Consider the following 12228-nt stretch of genomic DNA (forward strand, 5'->3'; position numbering starts at 1 on the left):
TGAATCACTGGCATTGATGGCAATAACTTCCTAAAACTTCAAGGGAAAACAACATAAAACTGGGGCAACTATACTTGAAGTGCTTGCTAATGAGGATGAGTCTGGACAAATGACTCAGTCTCAGTGTGCCTCAGTTTATTACTATGGGGGTGGTGAGGCAGAAAGGCAGAGACAGATAGCAGTTCCTGGAACTACGACATACTCCATGGATGTCCATTTTCCTTCCATGTTATTTTTTTCCTCTAAAAATGAGGAGAATATGATTATTATTCTGATTAACCAGCATAATACTGTATAAGCAGAACATAGTTTAAAAGTAAGCCAACGTCAGGCCAAGATGCTAGCCTGCCATGTAGAGGAAACCACAGCCAGAGGGGTACCAAATCAATCATAACCATTCATGTGGACGTACCACCCAATAGGATAAAAACAGAATTTTCTCAGCAAGCCTATCAAGTGAACTCTCTGAGGCAACAAGAAAACACTGTTCAACTTTACATATAAGCAATTCTAGCAATATGGATTAAGGTAAAATAAAGACAAAATTAACCCCAGTTAATAAACTGAATTTCCTAGGGCAGTTCTATTCAATGGAAACACAATGAGAACCATATATCTAATTAAAAAATTCTTATACCTATAAAGAATAAAAAGAAACAGGTAAAACTAATATCAAAAATTTATTATCACAACATTTTAGAAATACTATTATTGAAAAATGTAGTGATTGTAAAAATTTTACCTGGAATGTTCTACATTCTATTTTTGTACCAAAGTCTTCGAAACCTAGTTTGTATTTCACAGGTTGTGTCCTTCTAATTTCAGTCTCCCCAAGATTTAAGAGGTCAGTGACTGCGGCTACTATGTTAGAGACCTCTGCTTTAGTGTCTCAGCTGAGATCACTTAAGAAATATCTGACCAGAGAAGCTGTCGTGTACAAGCCCCTGATGGCATTTTAAAAGAACCAGATTTCTGAGACCACAAAATCTCACTCAGGATCTCTTGGCTTCCCTCTGGCCCCTTGTTACCCATCTTCTTAACCAGCAACCCATGGGAACCATTATCCCCAAACTTGGATTGTTTTATTCTCTTTGCCATGCTTCTTCCAAGGTATGATTCATAATCCTCCTGTTCATACTCAGTCCATTCCAGCAGAAAGCAAGTTGTCCTTTCTTTGGCCAGCCTCAGCACTTGATCTCTTCTGCAACATTTTTGTTAAAACTGTAAGCAGAAAGTGGCTATCTGTTTACACTCCCTAGTATTGGTGCCTTCAGGGCAAGATTGGATCCTCCAACTCTGACCCAACCCCCTTGAAGATCCTGGGTATGCCCTGCAGGTGCTCCATTACAGAGACAGGATGAGTCAGACTTTACTTGACCAATACCGAGCAGAGTCTGCCACCTAAAAGTGTGTTTTCTAGGGCAGCTCTAGAACTGTTTTTAGATAGTGCTGGTCCCAAGAGAATATACTCATGAGCAGGTGTGCAGATCTGAGGCTTGAGAGACTGGACCTGAGGGAGAATGGGCTGCAGCATGACAGAAATGTGGCTTCCTCTTCAGAGACTGGGCACAACAGGTGCTCAGGATCTGTTTACCAGCACCATCGGAAATACAGACTTGTCGCGTTAGGAATGGCATCCTGGATGCACAGAGCTAAGGGAGAGGAGCCAGCACAGGCTGGAAGGTTCTCACAAGGATGGCCCCAAATCAGCTCTGAGTCTTCCTTCTGCAGCTGCCTCACAAGCCCCCTACACCCATTTCATGCATGTGCAGAGAAATCTGTAGTACTCTCTAGAGACCCCATTTAAATCCTCCTCCTCCCTGGGTTCCACTGTAGTTCATTCACCAGGGAGGGTGTAGAAATGAGGACACCCAGGAGAGCCTGACTTCTGAAACGTGCCTTTTCCTCAGAGGAACCAGAAAAGCAGGTCAGCAGTCATGGGGCTGGAGCAAAGGATGGTGGGAAACAATGGGAATTTTCTGAAACATAATTATGGTGAAGATCATGTAGCTATATAAACTGACTGTAACTCATCAAACTATATGCTAAAATGAGTGAATTTTATGGTATGTAAATTACACCTCACTAAAGGTGTTTTTAAAATACACATACACATTGAGATTCCTATTGAGTAGGAATTTGCAGTAGGAAGAAATAACTTCAGGATTCTAATGCCTATGAAACACTTGGGAGAATAAAAATAAAAAGATCAGAAAACATGGATGCTATTGCTAGCATCACTATCATCTCACTCACTTTAAACTGTTAGATGCATCTGGCAATTTTGGCCTATAAATTCTACATCATGGCTGATGAATGTCCCAGAATGACTTCCAACTATCTAAACATGTGTTGAAACTTTCTCTAAATCACCGATTTCTGATCCTCTGTATTCACTCAGCACATTACTCTGTAACAGGGTTTTCACACTATAGTCACAATCCATTAGTGAGCAATGAAAATGAGTGTGTAAGTCCCCAGAAATGTTTACTTCTAAAAAAAAAAAATACTAGAGCACCTGACACTTCTTAAGAGTAGCACAATACATACTGTCATGAACTTATGTTTTGGTTGTGCATGTGATATAAAATAATCTCCTTTTGGTAACAGCAGAATTTGGAAAGGCCATAGTCCAAGATACATCTATACATATGTCCTTTAGTATTCATAGGGAATTGATTCCAGGACCTCTGTGGATACCAAAATCCATGGATGCTCAAGTCCCTTATACAAAATGGTCTAGCATTTGCATAACCTATACACATCGTCCTGTATACTTTAAGTCATCTCTAAGTTACTTATAATACCTATTACAGTGTAAATGCTATCTAAATAGCTGTTATACTGTAGTGTTTAGTGAATAAAGACATGAAAAAAACCTTTGTACATGTTCAGTCTATATGCAATGTTTTTCAAATACTTTTGATCTGAGGTTGATTGAATCCACAGATTCAGAAACCACAGATTCAGAAGGCTGACTGTACAGAGATGTACCTAGTCATGTAAGCACTGAAGCACTTAATGTACAGGGACACTCACTACTAGTTTTGAAATCACAACTAAAACTATGCAGCCACACTTGCCAACCTTGCAGCAAAGCCTAACACTATGTGCGGTCAAACGGGAGGAATTTAATCATCACAGCAGGTTTAAGAGGTGGGTCCAGGCTCAGGGGTAGAGCATACACAAGGCCCTGGGTTCCATCCCCATTTTACTTAGGATAAAACTGAGCTCAGGGACACACACCTAAGTGGTGAGAAGGGGACACAGGTAAGGGTAGTCAGGGACTCATAAGCCTGCGCATGGAACCAACCACCTCCCTGCACTTCCACACAGAGCACAGTGAAGGGATTTCAAGAAAAATTAAAGGATTCTAAGAGCTCTATAATAAGCATAATATGCAATACACTTTGTTCTTAAAGAATTATTTTTCCCTTATCCTCTTGACAAATTTCTAATGATGATTTCTCTGGTGAGAGTGTAGTTAGGGGAGTTACCAGCCAACTTTTTTTTTTTTAATTGCCAAATGCTAAAGGGGATCTTAACATAATTCTTTCAAAATAAAATAGTTTTATAATATTTTGGTGTTGAATTTTACTAGTGAATATAAGAGACAGGAAGAGATTTAAAAATTAAAAGGGGAGGTTTTAAGGAAGGATTTTGGGAAAAAAGAAACAAATAGTAACAATCGACGGAAGAAGTAAATTCAACTGAAATGGGAGAGGAAAACCACACCAGCCAAGGAGAGGGAAGAGGCTGAACAATAGCATTCTTCAGAAATGGCATCACAGGGGAGGCAAAGCAGGACGGTTCTTGGCCATCTCCAGACAACCAGTAGTGGCAAGGCCACAGTCCTCTGGGCTCTGTAATCTTGATGTAAGCTTTTCAAGTACTGCCAAGATTAAGTTCTCCCCTTTGTATTGGAGTCCAGTGACAAAGTCCTGCACCAGACTTCTAAGAAGGAATAAGAGCAAAAATATTTTATCAACAGCCTTTTTTCTGCATTAATTATCACCACCTCCCCCCAGCCCCCAAAACAACTTTTTAACAGCTAAGTAACCCATTTTCTTTTGAGACATGAGAATTCCACTATTTATAGTTACATCTTTGCATACATCACAAACAAAATCCATGAATAAAAGCACAGGGGAGGGAAATGCCAAACATCTATGACATATTAATTGCATGCCAGGAAAGGATGCAGAGAATAGTAAGCTCTCAGGGACAGCAGTTCTTTTTAGATCTTGCATCTCCTTAGGAGTCTGAGACAAGTCATCAGTCTCTTTCCCAGAAAAATGTGCCTACACATACACTCAAAATGCTGCTTATCTGGGAACTCCAATTTCAGGAATCCTGTTCCCAAAGCTCGCTGCCCAGGGGCAGAGTCATCCTGGTAAACAAGCACTGCTGGATGTGGAAGGGCTGGTTTTAACAGAGGCACCAAGGCTGCCTCTAACCTGTCTGGGAGTGCAGAGTATGGGGGAAGACACTTCAGTTCTGATGAGCCAGTCCTACGTGGACTGGGGACCCACCCCAGCCCATCCAGGTGAGACGAGGGCAGGCGTGGGGAAAGGAAGCCTGCCGAAGAAAGTGTGGGATGTCCTAAAGAATGCAAGCTGGGTGGTGGCATGAAGCCACTGAGGAATATGAAGCAGGGTGTGTCATCAGCAGATCTGCTTTGCAAAGGAGCCCTTGGGCTGCAGAGAAAGTAGACAGCAGAGAGAAAGAGAGACAAAAGGTGTGGGTAGGAGGGAGCCTGCTGGTGAAGCAGAACAGGAACCATGAGGCCTGAACTAGTGCTGGGCTATGAATAGCCCTTGAAGAGGCTGGAATCATTGACCATGTTGTGAAGTCCTTCACGAGAAACCTGACCAAGAGTTGGGTGAACATCTTCACCTCAGCTGTATACCATGGTAAGAATAACAGGAACACTCGTGCTTACTTCATAACCACTTCTGTTCATTCCCATGATCCTGATGGCTTTCCTTCTAAGGGACACCAGAAAGTCAGAGCATGAGCATTTTCAGTGTCTGCACTCATGCATGTCTATCAAAGTAGGAACTTGTGGTCTGTGTAAAGGTTTCTCCAATGACAGTCTCTAAGGAGGTAGAAACTGGGTCACTGTTATCTATTTACTAGATATGTGAACAAATGAATGAGAGAAACTGTCCAGGTGTTACTGGGCTGGACTTGGGGCATCCTTTAAAAGAGGAACTCACTTCCCAAAATAGTGGGCACTCATGCAGGGACTATCATTTTGCTTAATATCAAGTCACAAGAATAAAAAAAGAATCCTCAGAGCAGGACCATGCTCAACAACATTTGACTCAAGACATTTGGAGGCCAAACCAATTGACAGCTCCATGAGGTGGCTTGATAGCAAGCTCCAAATTCTCCTTTAGAAGTGAAAAGAAGCTAAAATCTCCCATCCTCTGTTGAACCAACCCAGTACACATCACCACATTCCCCTGCTACCCTGGCAGAGATTTCAGGACCCTAAGGCATCTGGAAATCCATTAATATCCACACTGAACCTCTCAAGTACCAGCAATACAATGCATATGCAGATGGAGAGAACCCGGCCAACATGCACCCAGTCAAGTATACCCAAGGTTGACTGTGCACATGGGCTAGAGTTAGTTCCCTTGCCGGGGACACACTCTTGATCCTCTCTAAAAGGAGTTCAGCACTGCCATCAAAGGTAACTTTCAGGTAAGCCAGAAGTAGTGCATAACTGCCTGGCTACCCAAGTAGCTAAAACAATGGTTATCAGGACTCCACAGTAAGATTCTTTGCTGATCCAAACCTTGTGTGCCCAAGGTCTGCTTCATGATGGAAGAGGGGACATTACAGAATGGAGGAGCTATCTTGAGATCCAGAAACCAAGTAAGACCAAAGGTCCATGCCTGCCTGCTTTTCAAACATGGCCTAGCAATACAATCACAGAGAACAAGACTACAAAGATATAGGTCTTTTGTCTACTCCAAAACACCAGTCCAGTGCTCAGAAGTCAGAAATGACCTTATCTCCAAATATCTTCTCCCTCTAGGCATCTATAGCCCCCTTCCCCTGGAAAGAATGCCTCACCCCAGGCCCAAGCAATCCTTATCCCAAGTTTCTGCTTTGATCTGAATCTTCATTGAATGGCAAGTGTCTCCAGATGCCCCACTAGACTGCACACCTCAAAATCAAGGATCCAGAGGTCTCATCCCCCAGGACCTAGCATGGACCCTGAGGTGTACTATGTTAAGATGGATAAAGGAATGGAGGGATGGAAGGGCAGATGGATAGGAGGCATGAATGCATGTATGGATGGACCGAAGGACAAAGGGCAGAGGGAGAGATATGAATAATGAAGACACTTGTTTCAAAGGGAACATCAAGGGTGTACCTGGGCAAGCATTCCATTGAGAGGTTATGCACAATGTTAATCGGCCGTGTCAGCAGCAGCCAGAAACAGAGGCAGAATTAGGCCAGTAGAGAAACTGCCAATTTGAACTATAGGGTACAAAGAAATCAGGATGAAATGAAAGAAAGCCATGTGACTTCTCAGATTCTATAAGAGTCCACCATAGAGATATTCAGATATGAACATGAACTAATCTTAAAGAAAATCAAAGAATTACCCTGAAGACAATTCAGAGACCATTGAAGCTGCCACTGCCACCTCAGGCTCAGGGACAAGGCTGTTTTCTTCTGGGTTTCAAAGGGCAGGGAATTTGCAGAGCCATGAGGTTGATGTTGCCACCCAGTGGGCCTAGAAAGTGGGGAATCAATCCAAAGATTATTCTCGTACCTTAAGACTGCATGGAATTTGCCCTGCTGGGTTTTGGACTTACTTATGACCCACCACCCACTTCCTTTCCTATCTCTCCCTTTTGGAATGGGAATATCTATGACATGCCTAACCTGTACTTTGGAAGCACAAAACTCGTTGGTTTTACAGATTCATGGTTAGAAAGGAATTTTGCCTCAGGATGAATCATAACTCAAGTCTCAGTCATATCTGATTTAGATGATATTTAGAAGAAACTTTGAACCTTAGACTTTATAGAGTTGGTTGCTAGAATGAGTTAAGACCTGGGAGTTGTTGAGATAGAGTGAATGTATTTTGTATGTGAGAAGGACATGAGTTTTGAGAAGCCAGAGATAGAATGCTATGGACTGAATTATTTCCCACTAAAAATTCATGTTGAAGCCCTAACACAATATGACTATATTGGAAATAGGGCCTATGAAGAGGTGATAAAAGTCAAATAAAGTCATAGGGTAGGGGCATTAATCCTATAGGGCTGGTATCCTTATAAAAAAAAATGAAGAGAAACCAGAGATTGCTTTCTCCTCTTTGTGAAGACACAGAGAGAAGGTGGCCATCCACGACCCAGTAGAGAATCTAGATAAGAAACCAACCCTGCCAGAACTTAATCTGGAATTTCTGGCCTACGGAATTATGAGAAAATAAAAGTCTATTGTTGAAGCCCCCACACAGTGGCACTCTGTTATGGCAGCTCAAGGATACACAGAAAAAAACTGCTTTAGTGAGTCAAGTGGGAAGACCCTGAGCCCTCAGAGAAAGAACAGTGGGTGAAAGGGGGGTAGATAGAGGCAGTGAGCAATAGGTCACTGAAATATTATCTCTTAGCAGCTATATTCTAAGGTATAAAAAATCTTTTTAGGGGATTTTCAGTTTCATTATAATTTCTTTTTTTCCTATTTTTTATTGGTCCTTCTTAGTTACACATGTCAGTAGAATCCGTTTTGATAAAATTATACAAGCATGGAATATATGTTATTCTAATTAGGACCCCATACTTATGGGTGGGCATGATGGTAGAATTCACTTAGATATGTTCATGTGTACATAGGAAAATTATTTTAGATTTATTTTACTGTCTTTCCTATTCCTCCTCCCTTATTTTGTCTAATCTACTAAACTTGTCTTCTTCCCCTCCCCACCTTAATTTTGGTTTAGCTTCCACATATCAGTGAAAACATTCAACCTTTGGTTTGGGGGGCTAAGTACAAAATCTTAAAAGACATTGACATCCTTCAGTTCATTAATCACATTAGCATAGTGATTCTCAACCAAGGGCCATCGTGCCTTCCATTGGACATTTGACAATGTCTGGAGACATTTTTAGTTATTATAACTCCTGGCATCTAGTGGGTGGAGGTCAAGGAGGTTACCAAACATTCCCCAATGCAGGAGGTCCCTACCACAGAGAATCTTCTAGCCCCAAATGTCTATAGCACCACCTATGATAATATCTAAAATATGTAGAGAACATAAGGTACAAAGAGGTGCATCACAATTCTATTCACAAGTACAAGAAAAAGGAAACAAGCCAAATGACTGACGATAAGGATGTGATCCAACAAATTATTGCATGCCAATAATCATTCATTAGTTATTCATTGAATACATGCTTCATGTGAGGCTCTGCTTGGTTGCTGTAGGTGGAGCAAAAAGCAAAATAGAACCCTTGTTATTATGATGCCTGCTTGGGATAATTGTTAAAGTATCTTTAATAACATGGGAATATTTTGGTTGAATAGTCAGGGAGAAAGGGTGACTAGAATTACTTGACATATGATACCATATGAACCAAAAAGTTTTGGTTCCCTTGTTTACCAAAAAAAAAAAAAAAAAAAAAAAAGATTTGAGAAGATACCCAAATATAACTGTAATTACTATTAGTGGAGTAGATGGGAAAATGAAAGGAGACATTTTTTTATAAAAGCTTACCCAGAATCCATCATAGTATCCTTTGCCCATGATCCCTGAGGGCAAGTGGAGTTACCACTTAATACTCTGAATTATGCTTCTCTCTGCCTAGGAAGTGGGCCAGTCAAATGGTGGGAATTAGAATGACATGACTCCAAAGCCACCAAGGCCACCCACTCCTGCAGATGTTCTGTCTGGTTTGCTGTTTTGGCCATTGGAGTGCTCTTCCAAGGCCTCAAAGTATTGCCAGCACTTCAACCCAGGAGATTTCATTTCAAAATCTGGAATTTCTAACTTTCTTGAAAATGAGAAGAGGTAGTGCACAGAGATTACAGTTCCCAAAGACAAAAACTGGTTAACGGTGGGCTGGGGAGATAGCTCAGTTGGTAGAGTGCTTGCCTCGCAAGCACAAGGCCCTGGGTTCAATCCCCAGCACCACGGGAAAAAAAAAAAAAAACTGGTTAACCCTGACTAGGGCTGTCTTTTTAAAAGGGTCATTTGGGCACAGTGACGCAAACCTCTAATCCCACCAACTCAGGAGGCTAAGGCAGGAGGATCACAAATTCAAGGCCAGCCTCAGTAACTTAGTGAAGCCTTAAGCAACTTAGTGAGACCCTGTCTCAAAATAAAAAGTAAAAAGAGCTGGGGGATTCTGCTCAGTGGTTAAGTGCCCCTGGGTTAAATCCTCAGTAAGAAAGAAAAGAAAAGAAGGAAGGAAGGGAGAAAGAGGAAGGAAGGAAGGAAGGAAGGAAGGAAGGAAGGAAGGAAGGAAGGAAGGAAGAGAGGGAGGGAGGGAGGGAGGGAGGGAGGACGAAAAGGGTCAGCTCACTAAATCAACACAGTCCCTGCCACTCCCTGTTACGTCTGTAATCTGGCCATCTGGTTGTAGGCCCACCCCTGATGGGCATCTTAGTCTGTAATGACCACACCAAGGTGAGGCACAGAGGTGAGAAAATTCTTCCTGAGGAATGACCCAGCAGACAGATGGTCTGTACAGAGAACTCCTGTCAGGCAAGGCATGCATGAAGCATGGTATAAATGATGCTTGCAAGCCTCAGGCATGTAATCTTGGCTGAGGATAAGAGAACTGGAGGACCCCACCCTAGGAAAAGCTCTATGAAAACTGCAAAGTGCTATTCGTTTGTTTAAATATTCACAGTAGGAAAGCTATTTGAGATGCTTAGTGCCAGGAGTTAACCTCAAGGAATTCAGCTCTACCAGGGAACAAACAATAACAAATTGCCACTACTTGACAGATTCACCCAATGGGAGGGGCACAGACAGAGCTATGGAAGCTGAGAGGAGGAAGCTATTCAACATAAATATAAATCATTTTATGGTCAGCAGAACATTAAACCCTTATCCTCACCCTCAATCCCCAGCCCTACTCCAAAGAAATAATACAATGGCATTTACAGCTATTCCACCTTTCTTTCTCCTTTACAAACGTTAACACATCTAGTTTCTAAAATCAAGGCTTACCTGTCCAAGCTTCAGGAAGAGGTTGAAATCCTTTAAAAATATTCATTATTGTGAGCAAATTGCACCCTGGCCAGGGACATTTGGATTCACTCAGGAATTCGGGCTTAACTGGCCTATCATGGAGTAAAGGCAATAGTATTTATTAAACACTCTTCAGATAATTCAGAATTGAAGTTCAGGTTAAGAACCACTTGCATAAGTGATGTTCAAAGGTAGATGTTCATCTGTTTCCTGAATGCTTAGTGTCTAAATGCAGGGGGAAGTTTCTAGATGAACAGAGTAGGAAATATGATATTGTGGTATACAAAGAAATACATATTTGGTCTCAGTCTCTGGATCCTGACACAGAGCCCCTAATTCCTCAAAATTTCCTAGGCGATAGGAGCATTGTTCGTTCTAAGAAGGAACTCATGGTGGGCTCCTAGAAGGCTAGGAGGCTAGAAGGGCTGGTCACCAGAAAGACAGAACCATGTTTAGAAAATTGGGGTGAGGAGAAGTGCAGGGGCTTTTGTCCTCACAGAGTTGGGATGGATGCATTTGTCAACCTACAAGCTGTCTGAACCCCATACCTTTGGGATTTTTATCATATTCATCACATAAATGGAGGAAGGGAAGTCAAGGTGGTGGACTGGAGAGGAAGGTAGCAAGCAAAAAAGAACCATTCACATGCCCCTATGGACCCAGAGCCAAATGAGAGCCACCAGCGTGCCCAGGGATGTAAAAGAAAGTAGATGCTAGAGTAATGGAGGAGGTTTTCTCTTAAGAGATTCCTATGACACAGAAAACCCTAGGAACCCATCCTTACCCACCCTCATGCCAGTTTCCTATTGGGTAAGAATGTCTGTCATTAGAAAACTCCACCAATAGCCCTGGAATGCTCTCACCTTCTCAGATTTAAGCCAAGCCCTCAGCCATCCTTTGGAATTATAGGGATGACAGGTGGGGGCATAGGAGGATAATTATATTATTCTTTACAATGGAAAACCTTAGTATTCCATGTTAACATGATTCCAGTGACATTTCAAGCAAGCACCAATAGTGCTTTCTCAATTGAAGTAAACCACCCCCCAAATAATAATTGCATAGCTTGAGGTCTTACACATGAATCCTGAGGTGCCCTTTAGGTGAACCAAGTGTCATATCCTGAAAGCCCTGCCAACATGGCAAGTCTTGGTGGGAGAGCTGGGCCATCCTGTAACATGGGAACAATCATGACAAAGGATAGTCATGTATTTAATAAATGATCTGTATAGAATATTCTGGGGAAAGGGAAGTAGGGAGCTAATGCTGACTGACTTTCTGTGGAAGTACTGGATTCTCTGTTTTGATGATACGTATTCATTCAGTGAGATAACCAATCACTTTATGTAAACTGCTTTGTCATATGGTTTTATATTTGTTCCTTTGGGGAAGGATATAAGATTCACCTAAGTGGTTTGAGGGTAAGGGGTTATGGGCTTTCTTATTGTTTTGGAAACCTTCCCAGGTGGTTTTCAGTAAGTCCTAAAGAATGAATCAGTTGCCCAGATCAATAATTTTTAAGCCTGCTTGCTAATGGAATCCAACAGGAATACCTTTCAAAAAAGACACCATTGAGAATTATTTATCTGATAAATGTCTAGTATCCAGAACATGTAAAGAATGCCTAAAACTAACCATCAAAAAGCAACCCAATTGAAAAATGTGCAAAGGACTTTAGAAATTTTTTCACAGAAGACATACAAATGGTCAACAAGCACATGAACAGACACCCAACATCATTTGTCATTAGGGAAATGCACATCAAAACCATAATGAGATACCACTTCACACCCATTAGGTTGGCTATTTTTTAAAAAGCAGAGAAAAAATACAAAATAACAAGTGCTGGCAAGGATATAGAAAAACTGGAACTCTTCTAAATTGCTGATGGGAATGTAAAATGTTGTAGCTGCTCCTGGAAACAGTTTGATGGCTCCTCTAAAAGTTAAACAGAATTACCATATGACCCAGCAATTCTACTCCTACACATAGAGAGTATA

General features: G+C 41.6%; 1 protein-coding gene and 1 long non-coding RNA gene across 3 annotated transcripts in view; one reads left to right on the forward strand and one right to left on the reverse strand.

Annotated features, from left to right (window-relative positions):
- The window catches only part of LOC306650885, a 461164-nt gene that overhangs the window by 194473 nt on the left and 254463 nt on the right, over positions 1-12228 (forward strand). The gene's annotated exons all lie outside the window — the stretch shown is intronic.
- WWC3 (WWC family member 3) overlaps positions 1-12228 on the reverse strand; it is a 113335-nt gene that overhangs the window by 83361 nt on the left and 17746 nt on the right. The window lies entirely within an intron of this gene.

Source organism: Sciurus vulgaris (genome assembly GCF_902686455.1).
Source record: "Sciurus vulgaris genome assembly, chromosome: X".
In the NCBI taxonomy this organism is placed as follows: Eukaryota; Metazoa; Chordata; class Mammalia; order Rodentia; family Sciuridae; genus Sciurus; species Sciurus vulgaris.